The following is a 16,650-nucleotide window of genomic DNA, read 5'->3' on the forward strand; positions in this document are numbered from 1 at the left end:
TTAAAATGAATTAAGACTAAAGTCCCACTGATTTGAGTAGCCTAAGTCACACCTACACCTTGCAGTGTAGTCTGGAGTAATTATGACCAGTGCAGCTCTAGACTGGCAAATCTGGATGATTATTAAGATAGCTGGGGAACATACCCCTTTCGCTGTTCCTGATCAGTAACAGAGCTCCATGCAAGCTCCTGGCCATCAAAAACAGTTGTGCCCACACAACCAGTACAAAGCAGGGGGTTTGTTTATTTATTTATTGTAACAGAAGTGAACCAAGGCTACAGTTGTAATGTATTAAAAAACAAAAAGTTTAAACGCTTGGCCTTATATTAAATGTCCTTTGACCAGTAGCTGTCCACTTGGAGTACCTCTGGTGTTGTTATAAGAAGGTCCTCCATCGTGCATGTGGCAGGGTTCAGACTGCATTATAATAGGTGGATTGTGGTTTGCTCCTCTCCACACTCGAAAGTTGTGGACTCCACTTTGTGGCCCCATTTCTTAATGTTGGCTCTGCATTTCATAGTGCCGGAGTGCAGCTTGTTCGGTGTCTTCCAAGTTGCCCAGTCTTCTGTGTGCCCGGGGAGTGGGGGGTTGATCTCTCCCCTTTCTTCCTTCTATTGTGGGTTGATCTCTCCCCTTTCTTCCTGCTATTATGGGTTGATCTCTCCCCTTTCTTCCTGCTGTTGTGGGTTGATCTCTCCCCGTTCTGACATCAGCAGAGACACCCTCTTTTTTCCAATTATTTTTTATTAAACATAAAAGAAAATGATTTTATTTTAAAAGAGGTGGAACAATGAGGTTATAAGAAAGCAGGGAAAGTAGGAAAATAGGTATAAAAATAGAAAAAGCAGAGGCACCCTCTTGACCAGGTGATCTCCCTTCCCAATTCCTGTGTGACAAGGAAGAAGGAGGTGAGATCAACTCCTCCTTTGTTCTGGTCCTACATGTTCCTCATTCTGATGTTAGGAGATGGCTGGCTAAGAGCAGTGGTAATGTCAGCATAGCCATGACCCCCTTTCCCTATGCTGATGTGCAGGGTAATGGGGCCAGGATTCAATCTGGACAGCGAATCCAGCTGATTTGGACCCAGTCTAGCTGTCCAGAATGCCCCAAAACTCTGGGATACTCCAGAGTTATCAGGAAGCTCCAGAGTATCTCCTGACTTTGCTCAAAGCAAACAAAGTCAGTTTAAAAGGTTTTTTTTTAAAAAAAAATCCACCAACAAAAAATACAATACTCACCAGAAGTCACTATGTGTTATAAAGACTTCCATTCAGTGTAGGTCCAGATTTTTTACATGTGTCTGTGTTTGTGTAGGCAAGTCCTTGTGTCTGAATCAAACCCAATACAGTACATTGTTTGTTTATTGCCATCATATTGACCTCAGTATTGTGTCATGTTTGCTGTTTACCACCCTGAGTCTCCACACTGGGGGAAAGGCATTAAGTAAGTAAATTCACTAATTAATCAATATATTTGTGTAATTGAGGATTAAGATCTACTATATCCCATCAGTCAGAACAATATGCAGTGGGAAGATGTAGGAGAGGGCCTTGTTTGCTGTGGCACCATAGTTTTTTAACACCCTCCCCTTGGATGCCAAATTGGCACCAACATTCAGGTGACAAGGAAAAGCAGAACTTTTGAGACCTAAACCGATCCATACAAACTCTCATTGGTGCATGGTTTAAAATCATTTTGAAGTATTGAAACATGTTTAAACTGTGAATTTCTTAAATTGTTTAGGATGTTTTTCATCTTTTCAAATCATGTTTCTTACTTACACTGTTTTATATTTGTCAGGTTGGTTTTATTGCACACCACTCTGGCTAAGGAGTAGGATATAAATATTTTAATAATAAATACACAAACTGGAAGAAATCCAGTCCCATCTACAAGAATGTTTTGTGTTAGAGTAATGTATTAGAAGTGACAAAAGCCACACATGTCATTGTCCCATTCTAACACATTCCTGGTAGGATTTGTCCAGTCATTTTAAAGGAGGAAACATACCTGTGTGCTCACATTTTTGAAAAATGGATTGAATTTGATGGGGTTCTCTTTGTATAGAAATGTTCTGGATGTATATCCAATCACATGCAAATCTCTGACAGGCCAGCTTAAAATGTTTATGTTGCTTCTCATTAGGAGAAGCAACATGTTCCAAATGTAGCGCTCCATTTAAACAGAATCTCTACTTATGAAATGCCATCACATTAATTATTCTGCATATGTCAAAACTGTATTCATGGTGTAATTCAATCTTGCATAGGAAAAAAGGAACTATTGTCAGATTTGAAAATAAATTGGAAACACTGCTAGTTGTGGTTTTAATATATAACATTTGCACGTGTGCCTATACAGTACTGGTTTTCCTTTTCTTCCTCAAACCTAAGAAATTTAGTAAAGTTGAAGCTAAAATTTAATGAACAGCTCAAGGATATTGATTCATTTTTCCTTGACAGGTGAAATCATGGTTGCAGCACTAACCACAGCAATTATTGCATTAAAATGTCAAGAAATTAGAGGTCAGAATAAGATATAATTTTCTTCCTTGTGTCAGATTAAAAATTGACATTCTTTGACAGCACAGGATTTCTAGTTGAGAAAATTATGACAGCTTAACTCATCTTGCACTTGTAAAGCAGTAATTGATAATGAACTTTACCATGACAGCCTTCTCCTGTGGAGAAACATGACAGAACATCCCTTGTACAAAGCCAGTGTCTCTTTTTAATATGTAAACAGTAGTTATATTGGACACTGGATGTTGTTTGGAATTGTTGATGTACATCATAATCCAAACCTATTCTCCTAGATGGGTTGGCTGTCTTTAAAGGACTTACTTCAAGAATTCTGATTCATAGAACAGAGTTATTTAAAGTTTGGTGCTTTCAGATCATTTCTGCATGTTGTTGCTATTATTTGATCCCTCTCTCCCTTCCTTCCAAGGTGGTATTTTTCTCATTCACAACCTTTATACGGATGTTATAGAACTGTCTGGACAAATGTTAAAATGTTATGATTTCCGGATTATGTGATTTTAATGTTTATACTAATATGTTTTTAACCTCACATTTTAATGTCTACATGTTATTACATTTTATGATTTAATTGATAGTCATATGTCATTGTTGTTTCATATTGAGTTTTTCGTATGTATGTTAGGCATTGAATTTTGCCGTGAATATGTTGTAAACGAGTTTGAGTCATCCCCCCCAGGAGTGAGAAAAGTGATATATAAGTGAAGTAAATAAATAAACCTTTCGTTTAAAGGTTAAATTTCTCTTTTTTTTTTAGAATCTAAAATACACAAGACACATGGGAAAGTGGGAGGATGCAATTGCTGGTTTGCTTGTCTCTATTCTCTACAATTCCATATTTACAAATCCAAGAAATTGCTTCCTTTTTATTATATTTAAAAGTTGGATTTACAAAAGATACACTTATTCTTATATTACTAAATGATGCTGTTATTTGTTCCCTCTAGTAAAGAAGACATGCTGTGTGTTTACACAACAGTAATTTAACCCAGTGATGCCGATATATGTGTAATGGTTTATTTCCCCAGCATAAATTAACATTAAAATGGTTAAATGGCAATACTTGGCCTCAGACATTGAATATAATTAAATTTGTCAGGTATACCATTGAAAACAGACATTTATGTATATGTTTACAAGAAGTTAGAATTTCAAAGGCACTGTTTATTTTATTTACCTATTCTTGTTTCAAATATTTGCCAGATTCTCATCTATGTTTTTTGAACACAGCTTGTTCATACTTATTACTATTTTAGTGAAAAATTAGATTAGTCCACTTTCATTTGTATGCTACTTCTACCACAGTTTTTAACAGTATGTAGGAGTAATCTGGGCTATGCAGTTTGATATGGAGTGTTTCGGGTTCTTCAAAAACAGCTGTTTTTTTTTTCTTGAAGCCAAAGAAACAGTTAATGATACAGTTCAACAGAAAAGTCTTGTGCATAAGTGAACATGCACTTGTGCACCTCTCATATATGGAAACTAGTTCTGTGGAGGAGAACTTCATCATGATATGTCCCCTGTTACTTGTTTCATACAGTTGCCTGTCAAAAGATGGGATCACATTGGCAACACAGTCAATTGGAAAAAAATAACAGTAAACGAATAGCATTTGACAGTTGAGGTTTTTTTGACCATTTCTAAACCTTTAAAGATAGTTTCACTGTCAGCTGGCAGAACATATGGTCTATGCAATATGTATTTATTTTGAAGGTGTTTGATAGCCAACATTTTAATTATTTTAAGTGGTATCATAATGTATTGGCATTGTTATGGGGGTTTTTTCAACCGCCCTCATTTCTAGATTTTAGTTTTCATCTTTTATTTTCTTCTCTTATCTCTTTCTTTGATCTGACAGGAATAACAAATCATCCCTCAGGATCTGCAGTAGTGAAATATGCCCACAGGAAGCATAGTTTTTACTTTTTCTTCCCTTTGCTGGGAAACTGTGCTGCTACAGAGAGTTGACATGATCGGGCTGTCAAGACCAAACAAGACAGATATATCTTTAACAAAATAGATGCTATCCTTTCATGGAGGCTAGTAAATATCTGTGGAATATAACAAAACTCTTTCACAAATAGAAGGATTTCATGAAAAATCCACTTTGATTATTGATTAAGAACATTATACTTTTTTATGTTCACAATGTCTTTTGTTTACTTTTTAGTGGTTTTTATCTGACAGAATTATCAAGGTCAATTTCCCACTATCCCTTTTGAATGAATTCCAAAGATTTGAAGTATTTTTTGAATTGGAGATGACATGTAGTAAGTAGAAAGGTTTTTATTCCAGGTCTGTGGAGAAGATGATAACCTGCATTCATTGCTGTCAACCAAAGCCTTGCTCAAGGCCACCCAGGGGTTTCCATGGCCAAGCAGATTCAAATCCAGTGTCCTAATCCTACACTCAAACCACTAAATCATGCACTTCAGTCAGGAGAGCCAAGACAAGAAAAAAGATATTCAAAAAACAGAGGTGACAAGAGCCAACTTTCCCATTGGTGAAAAACAGTATAGAGAAAGAAAGAGACCCTGTTCTAGATCATCCTCTTGGAATATATATTTCCAGTTTGACACCTTCATCCTCTCATCTGTCCCTAAGGTTTACACAACATCTTTGTAAACTGGGGGAATTCCTTTTTTAAAATTTATCTTTATTAAATTTTCAGATATTTAAAAACATACATACAAACATACATACAATATACACACACTACATGTTTAAACATATTCACAAAGAGAAGGGGGTGCTCGGGGAGTGGGGAGGGGAGGGGGACGCGGACTAGGGAGGGGCATAGAGAGAAAGCTGAAGAGAGGGTAGCAGAGGATAGGAGAAGAGGGTATAGAAAAGAAGAGGAAAGACTGGGGGAATTCCTTAAAAGCAAAAATATATTTGACAATTTTCCATTGTGCTCTTTCTCTTACTCTTACAGTAGCAGCAGTCAGTGTCTTCTTATCTTCCAACTCTATGATTCTATGATCTTTTGATCTGGAGACCCCCAAAACTGAGAGGTCCAAAATCAAAACCCAACTCATGACTACATCATCTCTACAGATCTCCTGTATGGATTTTGTTCCATGGACAAGTTACCTTGTATTGAATGCCACTCCAAATGTTTTGTCAGTTACAGATCAATAGCTTCTTGATTCTATGCAGAGAATGAAGTACATTCATATAGTGGGCTTTATTGACCTGGGAAGGGTAATTATCATTGAGGAACTTAGTGGGTAATCTTGACAGTAGATGACTGTCTGAATTGCCAGGAAACCTGACTGCAAGGGAGCAGTCACAATAATCAGATTGATGTTACTTCATTCTTTCCATTTCCTTCAAGGTGGTATATGCCAACACTTATAAAACAGAGAAGCATACATGAGGTCTGAAACCCAGCCACTCCCATACATATAGGCATGAATTAGATATATGCTATAGGTTGGACTTCCACCAGACTTCCCTAAAGAGATAAATGTATCTACGTATTTGAACAGAGTACAGAAAGAGAGATAGCTAGTAGGGCTAAGCAGTCAATGAAAAAAAAATGTTTCGGTACTCATTACGAAATTGGGGAAGGGGTTAATCTTTTTTAGGGTGTTTCTGAAATTATGGACCTTAAAAATGTAACTATAATGAAGTAATGGTTTTTATTACTTTTTCATGAAGTAATTGAGTAAGTGGGGAAACTTAAGAGGCTAATTTCTCCCTCATTTTAGAGCTATCATGATGAAACTTGTTATAATTCAGTGGTTCTCAACCTGGGGTCCCCAGATGTTTTTGGCCTCCAACTCCCAGAAATCCTAACAGCTGGTAAACTGGCTCGGATTTCTGGGAGTTGTAGGCCAAAAACATCTGGGGACCCAAGGTTGAGAACCACTGCTATAATTGTACCATACATTTTCCACTGTTAGCTCACCAAATTTCAGAATGATACACTCATCCACTAATTTGGGGAAAATTTTGAATTGTTTACCAACATTTTAAAAAAACTTACAAGAGCTATTTACTTGAATTTTATATATAATGCACAGGATAACCAGGGCATCAATCCCAAGAGCTTTCAGAAAGATTCACACATCTACTAATTTTGGGGTTTTTTAAAATATTTAGACAAAAACATTTATCCCCAAAAGCCACAACAGCAATCCCCTTAAATGTCTAACAGTGTGTCTGTATGACACACAATCATAGAACTTCAACTTAGCATAAATGTATACTATTACTTACTTTAGTCCTCTTTGCAGATTCAATAATTGTATTTATTATTATTAGGCTGACTCGATAAACGGCTAGCTGCTGCTGCACTCATTGGACTTTCTGATTTTGAGCACTGCATTCCGGGAAATGTAATTTATGGCAGGGCCTTTTGAATTCTCTGCTACAGGGGGCCTTTTATTCCCAAACTACATTTCCCAGGATGCTGTATTCCCAGTCTCCCACACAGCCCAGCCACCTGCTCTTCCTTATAGCAACCAGCAAGCAGCCTCTGTCTAGCAATGGCCCCTTTGGCTTTACCAAAGTGACTCAATGGTTATACTGAAAATTAAACTGACTTTGGGAGGCTTCCAAATATTACAGAATCTTAACGAAAATTATTGGTGTATGTTTCGATTCTTAAATTTTTCTCCCTCCTTTTTGCATGTTTCATAATAGTGATTCGTTTGCACAAATCTAATGAATTACTAACGACTTACTGGACTACAATAATTTTGCACAGCCCCAACAGTTCGCCTTAATACTGTATATGTTCAGCTATTACTTCTGTGGTAGAAATGATTGGAGCAATAATACCTTTTTAGGTTAATTCCGTCCTTAAACCATTTTTAAACATCATTGTAAGTTCTTTGTGTGTAAGTGATTTAATATATTAATCCTCCGAATTGATCTTGCCAAAAACCAACGGGCAACCATCATAAGTGCCTATGCACCAACACTAGACGCTGATGAAGACATCAAGGAGAAATTCTACTGTCAGCTGGACACCATCCTATCGGGGATATCTAAGGAGGACAAAATCATCCTCCTGGGGGATTTCAATGCAAGAGTCGGGCGAGACTTCGACCTGTGGCCAAGCACCATAGGAAAAGACGGGGTTGGAAACAGCAACTCGAATGGCATCCTGCTTCTCACCAAATGTGCGGAGCACAAACTTGTCATCACCAACACGCTCTTCCGCCAGAAAAACAAGTTCAAGACATCATGGAAGCACCCCCGGTCAAAGCACTGGCACCTCTTAGACTATGTAATCACACGTGCCAGAGACCGCCGTGACGTACTCCTCACAAGAGCCATGACAGGTGCTGACGACTGCTGGACCGACCACAGGCTAATCCGATCCACGATGGCTATCAAGATCGCCCCCAAGCGCAGACTCCAAGGAAGAAAGACAAGGCACAAAATGAACACCCAAGCCCTTCAGGAGCCCTCCAGGCGAGCCCATCTCCAAACAGCACTCAAGGACCATCTACCCACAGCACACCCCGAAAATGTTGAGGAACATTGGAACAAACTGAAGACCTCCATCATCCAAGCCTGCGAAGAAACTATTGGATACCAAGCCAAGAAACATCAAGACTGGTTTGACGAAAATGACATCGAGATCCAACAGCTAATCAACAAGAAAAGGAAAGCCTTCCAAACATGGCAGAGAGACATCAACTGTGCTGCTAAGAAAAAGATCTACGCCAGTGCAAAAGCTGAGGTCCAAAGAAGGACAAGAGAACTCAAGAACATCTGGTGGACAAAGAAAGCTGAAGAAATCCAACACCTGGCAGATACCCATAATGCTCAAGGATTTTTCAAAGCCACAAAGGTCATCTATGGGCCAAGAAACCATGGCATACAGCCTCTACGCTCATCAGACGGAACCAAACTCCTGAAGGACCAAAAGTCAATTGCACTACGTTGGAAAGAACACTACCAAAGCCTCCTAAACCGCAGCTCCAGTGTGGCCGAAGAGGTCCTCTCACAAATCCCGCAACAACAAACCAGGGATGAGCTTGCAGCACTGCCTAGTTTGGAAGAAGTCAGCAATGCCATCAGCCAACAAAAGAACAACAAAGCCAGCGGACCGGATGGGATCCCTGCTGAAATCTTTAAAGAGGGAGGACCTGCGCTGACACACCAACTCCACCAGCTCATAGGAAAAGTGTGGGTGACCGAGAAAATCCCAGCAGACTTCAAGGATGCCACCATCATCACCCTCTTCAAAAAAGGGGAAAGAACAGACTGCGGAAACTATCGAGGTATCTCCCTTCTAACCTCTGCTGGAAAAATCCTCGCAAGAATCCTTGCAAACCGCCTTCTGCCCCTCTCAGAAGACACCCTCCCAGAATCCCAGAACGGCTTCCGCCCCTCCAGAGGAACTGTGGACATGATCTTCACTGCACGACAGCTCCAAGAAAAATGCAGGGAACAAAACCAACCTCTGTACATGGCATTCATCGACCTTGCAAAGGCATTCGACACAGTGAATCGCAGCGCTCTCTGGACCATCCTCCAAAAAATCGGGTGCCCAAGCAAATTTGTGAACATTCTGCGGCTCCTCCATGATGACATGATGGCAACAGTCTTGGACAGCAGTGGCTCCCAAAGTGACCCATTTAAGGTGGAATCAGGTGTCAAACAGGGATGTGTTATTGCCCCAACTTTATTCTCCATCTTCATCGCTATGATACTTCACCTTGTTGATGGGAAGCTTCCCACCGGAGTGGAAATCATCTATCGGACAGACGGCAAGCTATTTAACCTCAGCAGACTGAAAGCCAAAACCAAGGTTACAGCAACAGCTGTTATAGAACTCCAGTATGCTGATGACAATGTCGTCTGTGCGCATTCAGAAGAAGATCTACAAGCCACTCTCAACACCTTTGCAGCAGCATACACAAAGCTTGGCCTGTCACTGAACATCGAGAAAACCAAAGTGCTGTTCCAGCAGTCACCAGCCGTCCCCTCTCCAATGCCAGAGATTTCTAATGGTGTAACATTAGAAAATGTCGACCATTTCCGCTACCTTGGCAGCCACCTCTCCACCAAAGTCAACATCGACGCCGAAATACAACACCGCCTGAGCTCTGCAAGTTCAGCATTTTCCCGAATGAAGCAGAGAGTGTTTGAGGACCGGGACATCCGTAGGGATACCAAGGTGCTTGTCTATAAAGCTATTGTCCTCCCAACCCTGCTATATGCCTGTGAGACGTGGACTGTCTACAGACGTCACATGCAGCTCCTGGAACGATTCCATCAGCGCTGCCTCCGGAAAATCCTGCAAATCTCCTGGGAAGACAAGCGGACAAACGTCAGCGTGCTGGAGGAAGCAAAGACCACCAGCATTGAAGCGATGGTCCTCCAACATCAACTCCGCTGGACAGGCCACGTTATCCGGATGCCTGACCACCGTCTCCCAAAGCAGTTGCTCTACTCCGAACTCAAGAACGGAAAACGGAATGTTGGTGGACAGGAAAAGAGATTTAAAGATGGGCTCAAAGCCAACCTTAAAAACTCTGGCATAGACACTGAGAACTGGGAGGCCCTGGCCCTTGAGCGCTCCAGCTGGAGGTCAGCTGTGACCAGCAGTGCTGCAGAATTCGAGGAGGCACGAGTGGAGGGTGAAAGAGAAACGTGCCAGGAGGAAGGCGCGTCAAGCCAACCCCGACCGGGACCGCCTTCCACCTGGAAACCAATGCCCTCACTGCGGAAGAAGATGCAGAGCAAGAATAGGGCTCCACAGCCACCTACGGACCCACAAGGAAACCCATGATGGAAGACCATCTTACTCGTCCAACGAGGGATCGCCTAAGTAAGTAAGTAAGTAAGTACCAGCAGATCTCTAATTTGATCTTGTATTCTTACCAATCAGATTTTTTAGCATCTGTACATAGTATTTTATAAATATTTGTCATCTTCCCACATATACTTGCAGACACATTGCATTGATTCATCCATTTAACAACATCTTCAGGTTTTAATTTCTTATATATTCACCTGAGGCCCACAAAGAATATTGTTTCAAATTTAAATTTGTAGTCATTAAGACTCAAGGTACTACTTGGAAAGATTGCCACTTCTCCATCTGTTACTTGCAAAACAAAAAGAATATAGATCTTATTTGTGAAGGTTCCTTTTATATTTTACTTGTTATGGCATTCTGTTTACAGATAATAATTTTTGATTTTCAGAAATTATTTGCAAACATTCAGCATTCACTGTAAAGTAATATTTTTCTCTAGGGTAAAAGGATGAAAATTACTTGACTGCTGCTTATAGCAGAAATAGCTGGAAGCCTTTCTTTAAAAACTATTAGCACAGATTTCAGTTATATTACAGTCATTACCCTAGAACAAATTGCCTATTATTCTACAATGTTTTGCATTCATCACCTTCTTGCAATGAAGACTGCAGAGCAATTTCGATATTTCTCCTAGAAAATAACAAAGCTGATCATTTTAACCATTTTAAACATATTGATAATATGTCTCTTTAATGGCTTTTTAGAATCAGTATGTACAAGATGTTCATGATTCTCTTTCTGTGACAATATTCAATGACGTTTTCCAGTATCTAGATTTTGGATGCAGTATCTAATATCTAAATAGCTGAATATAAATGTTTTGATTAACCCTTCACCTTGTAAGACAGTTTTTGTTAGTTCTCTAACTGTTGTTTGGTTTTAGAACTTCATTGATGGCATAAAGAATCTTTACCAGGGGGCAGAGCAGATATCACACTACTAGGTACAGTCCATATATTGTGAGCCAGCTTCAGCAACATGTACTTCAGTGCTCACCTCTGAAGAAAACGCCTCCACTTTTCTTGAAATTAGATGGAGCTTTATTTACCTTGGTATTAAACATGATGAAGACGAACTAGAATCTGAAAATACAGTTCCAAGTGTTTTTACATTCCAGATTAAGAGAGATCATTTTTAGCCATAAGTAGGGTTAACTGCATAATCCAAGCTGCATTACTTCATCCCTCGAGAGCCCTTGTGTACATAGAAATGATACCAAATACTTCAAATAAATACATTTCTGTAGTAGAGTTCTGGTCTTTAAACTGCATTTTGCAAAGCATCAGCATTGTGACTGCAGTGCTCAATATGAGTGGGGAAGGACTGTGGAAGTTCAGAGTCAGATCAGTGCTAGTATATCTAGTATATCTAGTCTGGCAGAAGCAAACAATCAACAAAAGAAAAGGTGACAGTTCAAATGCAGGGCTTCTATTCAGGGCAAATCTATCCATTTCCAACAAGAAGTTGGTAGTAACTTCAAGGAATTATGGGGTCAGAGATATAAGAACATGTTCAGCAAGTACTGTGAGTTTATTGCAGTGAGACAGGAGTAATGACTGACTATTTATAGTAAGTAGTCAGAGTAATTGTTTCATAAAATGTATTCCAGAAAAGGTTCTACATCAAAGCTGAGCAAAGTCCATCTTGCAGCCCTCCTGGGACTTTTTTGGGGGGGGGTGGCCCTCCAGGAGTGAAGAAAATGGCCCAAAATGTCCCCAGATACATTTTAGGGAGCATGGTGGGCATTTCCACAATGTTCAGAGAGCACCACAAACCAAAACCTTTATATATATATTAAATGTTTTGGTGCAGAAATGCTTGAAAATATCTTTTAGGGGACAATGGGTGCATTCCACAACATTTTGGACCCCTCTGAGTCTTTTTCGGTATGCTGATCAATACATATATCTAGAATTGTGTGTATGTGAGGGGGGTAGTTGTTACTTTAATTTCTGAGAAATAGGTATACTTGCTAGCTAAAAGGTAAGATCAAGCAATATGGCATTGACTTCTATATTGTACCAACAACAGCTAGCTGAATGCTGCTCAGCATAAATGAGAGTATTTCCATCTGCTATTGACTTTTCCAGCATTTTATTGACAGAACATCAAATTAGGTTCTCTTGGCTCATTTCCTTTCAAATCTGAAGGAGTAAACATGAGAGAAAAAAGTCATATATAGGCATATCTCAATTAACAAGGCTTCTGACGAGAGAAAGAGCTGATCTAATTTCACCAGGGAGAGAGTTCTATAGCCAAGGGGCAATCACTGAGAAGGCCCTCTCTCTCATCCCCGCCATTGACTAGTGCATTGCAGTAGTCTATCCAAGATGTAACTATAGCATGGAGCATTGTAGCCAAGTCTGACTTACCAAGGTACGGGCACAACTGGTGCACAAGTTTTAATTTTGCAACCACCCCCCCCCCCCCCCCCAGCCATGCCGCAACCTGAGGTTCCAGGAGAATTCCCAAGCTGTGAACCTATGCCTAATCAGAATGAGCCTGCTGCCACATGGGCCAGTGCTGCCACCTACTTTCCTCTGTGTTCAGTAGAAATGAATTGGGCCCACATCACTGACCTGCTGCTGTAGCATCACGTGACATCCCTTCCTCCTAGTCATGTGGGTACTTTTGCTGATGTCAACAAAAGTACCAGTCCAGAGTATTGTCACTCTGAACTGGTCCAAAATTTTAGCATAGGACCTTCTCAGACAGCCAGGGGTAAAGTGAGGAGCAGTGGGGGAAATTGTGGGGCAGTGGTGGTGTCCATAGTCTCGCTTCCCACAACCTTTCCCTGTCTGTGCCCATTTCCTCTTCAGCTCTTCTTGCTTTGTTCTATGAGGAGTCAGGTCTACACCTGACTCCTCTGGGCTCCGCTGCCACAATACTGCCGACACACAGCCCCACGGAGTCCTGCCGGAAGTAGCCTTGCATCATGTGATGGGCTCTAAGCCATTCTATGCTGGCAGCTGAGAGAAGCAGGGAGAAGACGCTTCTCTCACTGCATATGATGAGGTCCTAGGTGTTAGCTCAGACTGAACACAGAGCAATGGAGTCAAACAACAGGAAAAGAGGTTAGGAAGAACTTCCTCATAGTAAGAGCTGTTCGATGAAGAAGGGAAGGTTGAGAGGAGACATGATAGCCAAGTATAAATATGTGAGAGGAAGTCATAGTGAGGAGGGAGCAAGCTTATTTTCTGCTGCCTTGGAGACTAGGATGTGGAACAATGGCTTCAAACTACTAGAAAGAAACATTAGGAAGAACCTCCTCACTGTGAGAGCTGTTCAGCAGTGGAACTCTGTGCTGAACAGAGGCGGTGGAGGCTCCTTCTTTAGAGGCTTTTAAACTGAGGCTGGATGGCTATCTGTCAAGGGTGCTTTGAATACGATTTTCCTGCTTCTTGGCAGGGGGTCAGACTGGATGGCCCATGAGGTCTCTTCCAACGCTATGATTCTATGATAGTGAAATATGCTATTAAGAGGGTGGTGGTGTCCCCTTCTCTGGAGGTTTTTAAACAAGGGTTAGATGTCCATCTGTCAGGAGTGCTTTAATTATGCATTCCTTTATGGTGGGGGTTTTACTGAATGGCCCTTGTGATTTCTTCAAATTCTAGAGTTCTCTGATTTTATTATTCTATGTCAGTTTTGAAAAGAAAATCTGGAGAAATCCCAGACTAGTAGCATATTTCTTCTATGTAACATATTTCATATTCAGTACTACTTCATGTAATCAAGGCAGAGAACAATATTAGCAGGAAAAATATGCAATCAATTTAATAGAACAATGGGCTGAAAATGTAGGATTTTTATATATTGCTTTCATCAGAAAGAAAGGAAAGAAAGCCATTCCTTATGTGGCCAAATGTTTTTTCTAACATCCTCCATAAACTGACTGAACATAAAATCACATTTAAATTTTTAATATAGTTTTTATGTATATAAACCAAGAAAAACATGGATATTACATACTTGATTTACTGAGTGTGTCTATTTCTATACTCTGGGCATTAAAAATAGTACTTTACATGATCATGTTTTATTTCTATAATAAGCCAGAAGAAGCACAACAAAAAGCCACCATTAAAATACATTCCTTCATGATCAAGTGTCTCTCCAGGGTTTATATGGTTATTCATTTCCGTTTTTCTCCTATTTCTTCTGTGTAACATCCCGCAGAAAGTTTTTCCAGCTTCTACAATGCAAATGAAACAAAATCTCGCATTGTGTTTATTTGCTCTATTAATTTTTCTAAATATGTAAGTTAAGTTACTTGTGAAAAATAGAGCATATGTTAATAATTTAGGAGATATTTACTTTGTGGGCAGCAACTGTCCATTTCTATCCTATCCTATCCAATGTTACTAGTGCAAAAGAAGACAGCTCAGGTTTTTTATTCATGTTCTAGCGAGGGCAGGATTATCAGGTGGTAACAGTAAATTCTGTATTATTCAGTACAGTGTCAAAATAAGGAGGTTACCTGAAAAGCACTATGGATGAGGGAAAATATTGCATGGTTCTCATTTTAATGAGAATAAACCTAATTTACACTTCCCAAAGTGATGTGTTACACCTTTTGTCCCTCTCTGCCAATTTTATGGTGCAATTCTGTGTTACAAAAATGCTTGCTATAACAATGGAATATTGTTGTTGTTGTTGTTGTTGTTATTTTGCTGTATTTATTATATTTATTTGTACCCTGCTTTTTCTCCCCAAAGGGGACTCAAAGTGGCTATTCATATTCATTTCAAGAATGGAGCTTTTATGGGGAAATGTATACAAAACTACATATATTAGAGAAATATGCATACAAGAATATGTATGAATTTTCTTGTGGTACTTTTTTTTGAAAACTCTTGCAAGCAATTCTAGATGGGATGTAATGAGACAGAAATATAATCTGGGCCAAATCTGATAGGAGAAATTGTTAGAGATAGGGAAAATTCACTAAATTTGATAGTCTCAGTGAAAGTTGCATTTTCATACAACTGAAGTTTTTTTAAAGGAAGAAACATAGCTTAGTTGCTGTGAATTTTTTAGGCTGTATGGCCATATCCCATAGCTTCCTTTGATAAACATACACTGCCCTATAGGCACGACTTACAGGAATAAAGTACCTCTGAAACAGAGAGCCCAAAGTCTGAGTCAATGCGAGCATCCATAAATTACCTGAAGTCTATAAATAAATGTGCATGTTAAGAATAAATGAGTAAAATATGCACTGATTTCTATGTGTGTTTGTTTTTGAAACCTATGAGGTATTATATCAAATTATGACAGAACATGAGAAGAAAATGGAGATGGGCTCTTAAGGAACAACAAAACGGAGGCTGAAATAGTAATGGTATGAAAGGAGTGCTTAATTCTTTTGTAGTTGTCTGTATAACTACATATTTTCCTTTAGTTTTTCTCCCATGTGTGGGGAAAGAAATGGGACTTTGTAGCTGCATTCCAGTGATCTTTGCTTCTTAACAAGTTAGTAGAGTGTAACCACATCTCCCACTTCTAGTTTCGCCTTCAAGTATGATCAGTTAAGAGATAGATTTTCTGTCCTTCTCTTTTTTGTTAAGGACTAAGCAGTGACAACAGGAAAATATAGGCCCTGAGACAATCATTATTGGTTCTGGAAATTGTATTTACTTTGATTCTGAGTAGTAGAAGACTCTTTAGTTGCTGGAGAAACTGGTGATTTTTGTCAAGCAAAGTACTAAGATTCTGCTGTGTAAATCTGTCATTGAGGGAAGAGGAGGATGAATATAGTCTGCAACTGATCTTGCCACAATTTCTGCATCAGCTCAGACCAGGGACTGGCTTTGATAAGATGTATCTGGTAACAAGGTGAACACTTTTCCTTGAGATTCCTTGAAGATTCATTGTACTTATGGGATTCTTTAAATATCAAGTTGATGGTAACTGCTTTGAGTCTCTTAAGAGAGAAAAATCAGTCTACAATAAATAAATAAATAAACAAATAAACAAACAACAAATGTATTAGTACTGAATCAGGTCATCCTTGCAATTCACAGCAAGTAATTTCCACAATTTTATCCCCAATGCCAAAAAAGAATAAATATATCAATGTAGTTTTTTTCTATTCCAGATACCAGAAAAATAATATTGTACAAAAAAAATACAAAAAACAGGGAGTCTTGTACCCAAACTACATGGCTGTTTGGAAATTATTCTTGTACAAAATTCTACAATCTCACCCAAAAAATATGTATTTCTGCACAAAGTAGCTCCCTAAAATATTTCAGGATTGACAATGCCAAGAAAAAACTGCAAATCAATCTCACCATTGTGTTATTCTTCTCAGACTGGGCTTTC

The 16,650-nt window shown here is 39.3% G+C and overlaps 1 protein-coding gene across 8 annotated transcripts in view; it reads left to right on the top strand.

Moving 5' to 3' along the window:
* Positions 1-16,650, top strand: part of NBEA (neurobeachin) — a 441,541-nt gene that overhangs the window by 389,496 nt on the left and 35,395 nt on the right. The window lies entirely within an intron of this gene.

This window comes from Anolis sagrei, chromosome 3, assembly GCF_037176765.1.
Source record: "Anolis sagrei isolate rAnoSag1 chromosome 3, rAnoSag1.mat, whole genome shotgun sequence".
Taxonomy (NCBI): Eukaryota; Metazoa; Chordata; class Lepidosauria; order Squamata; family Dactyloidae; genus Anolis; species Anolis sagrei.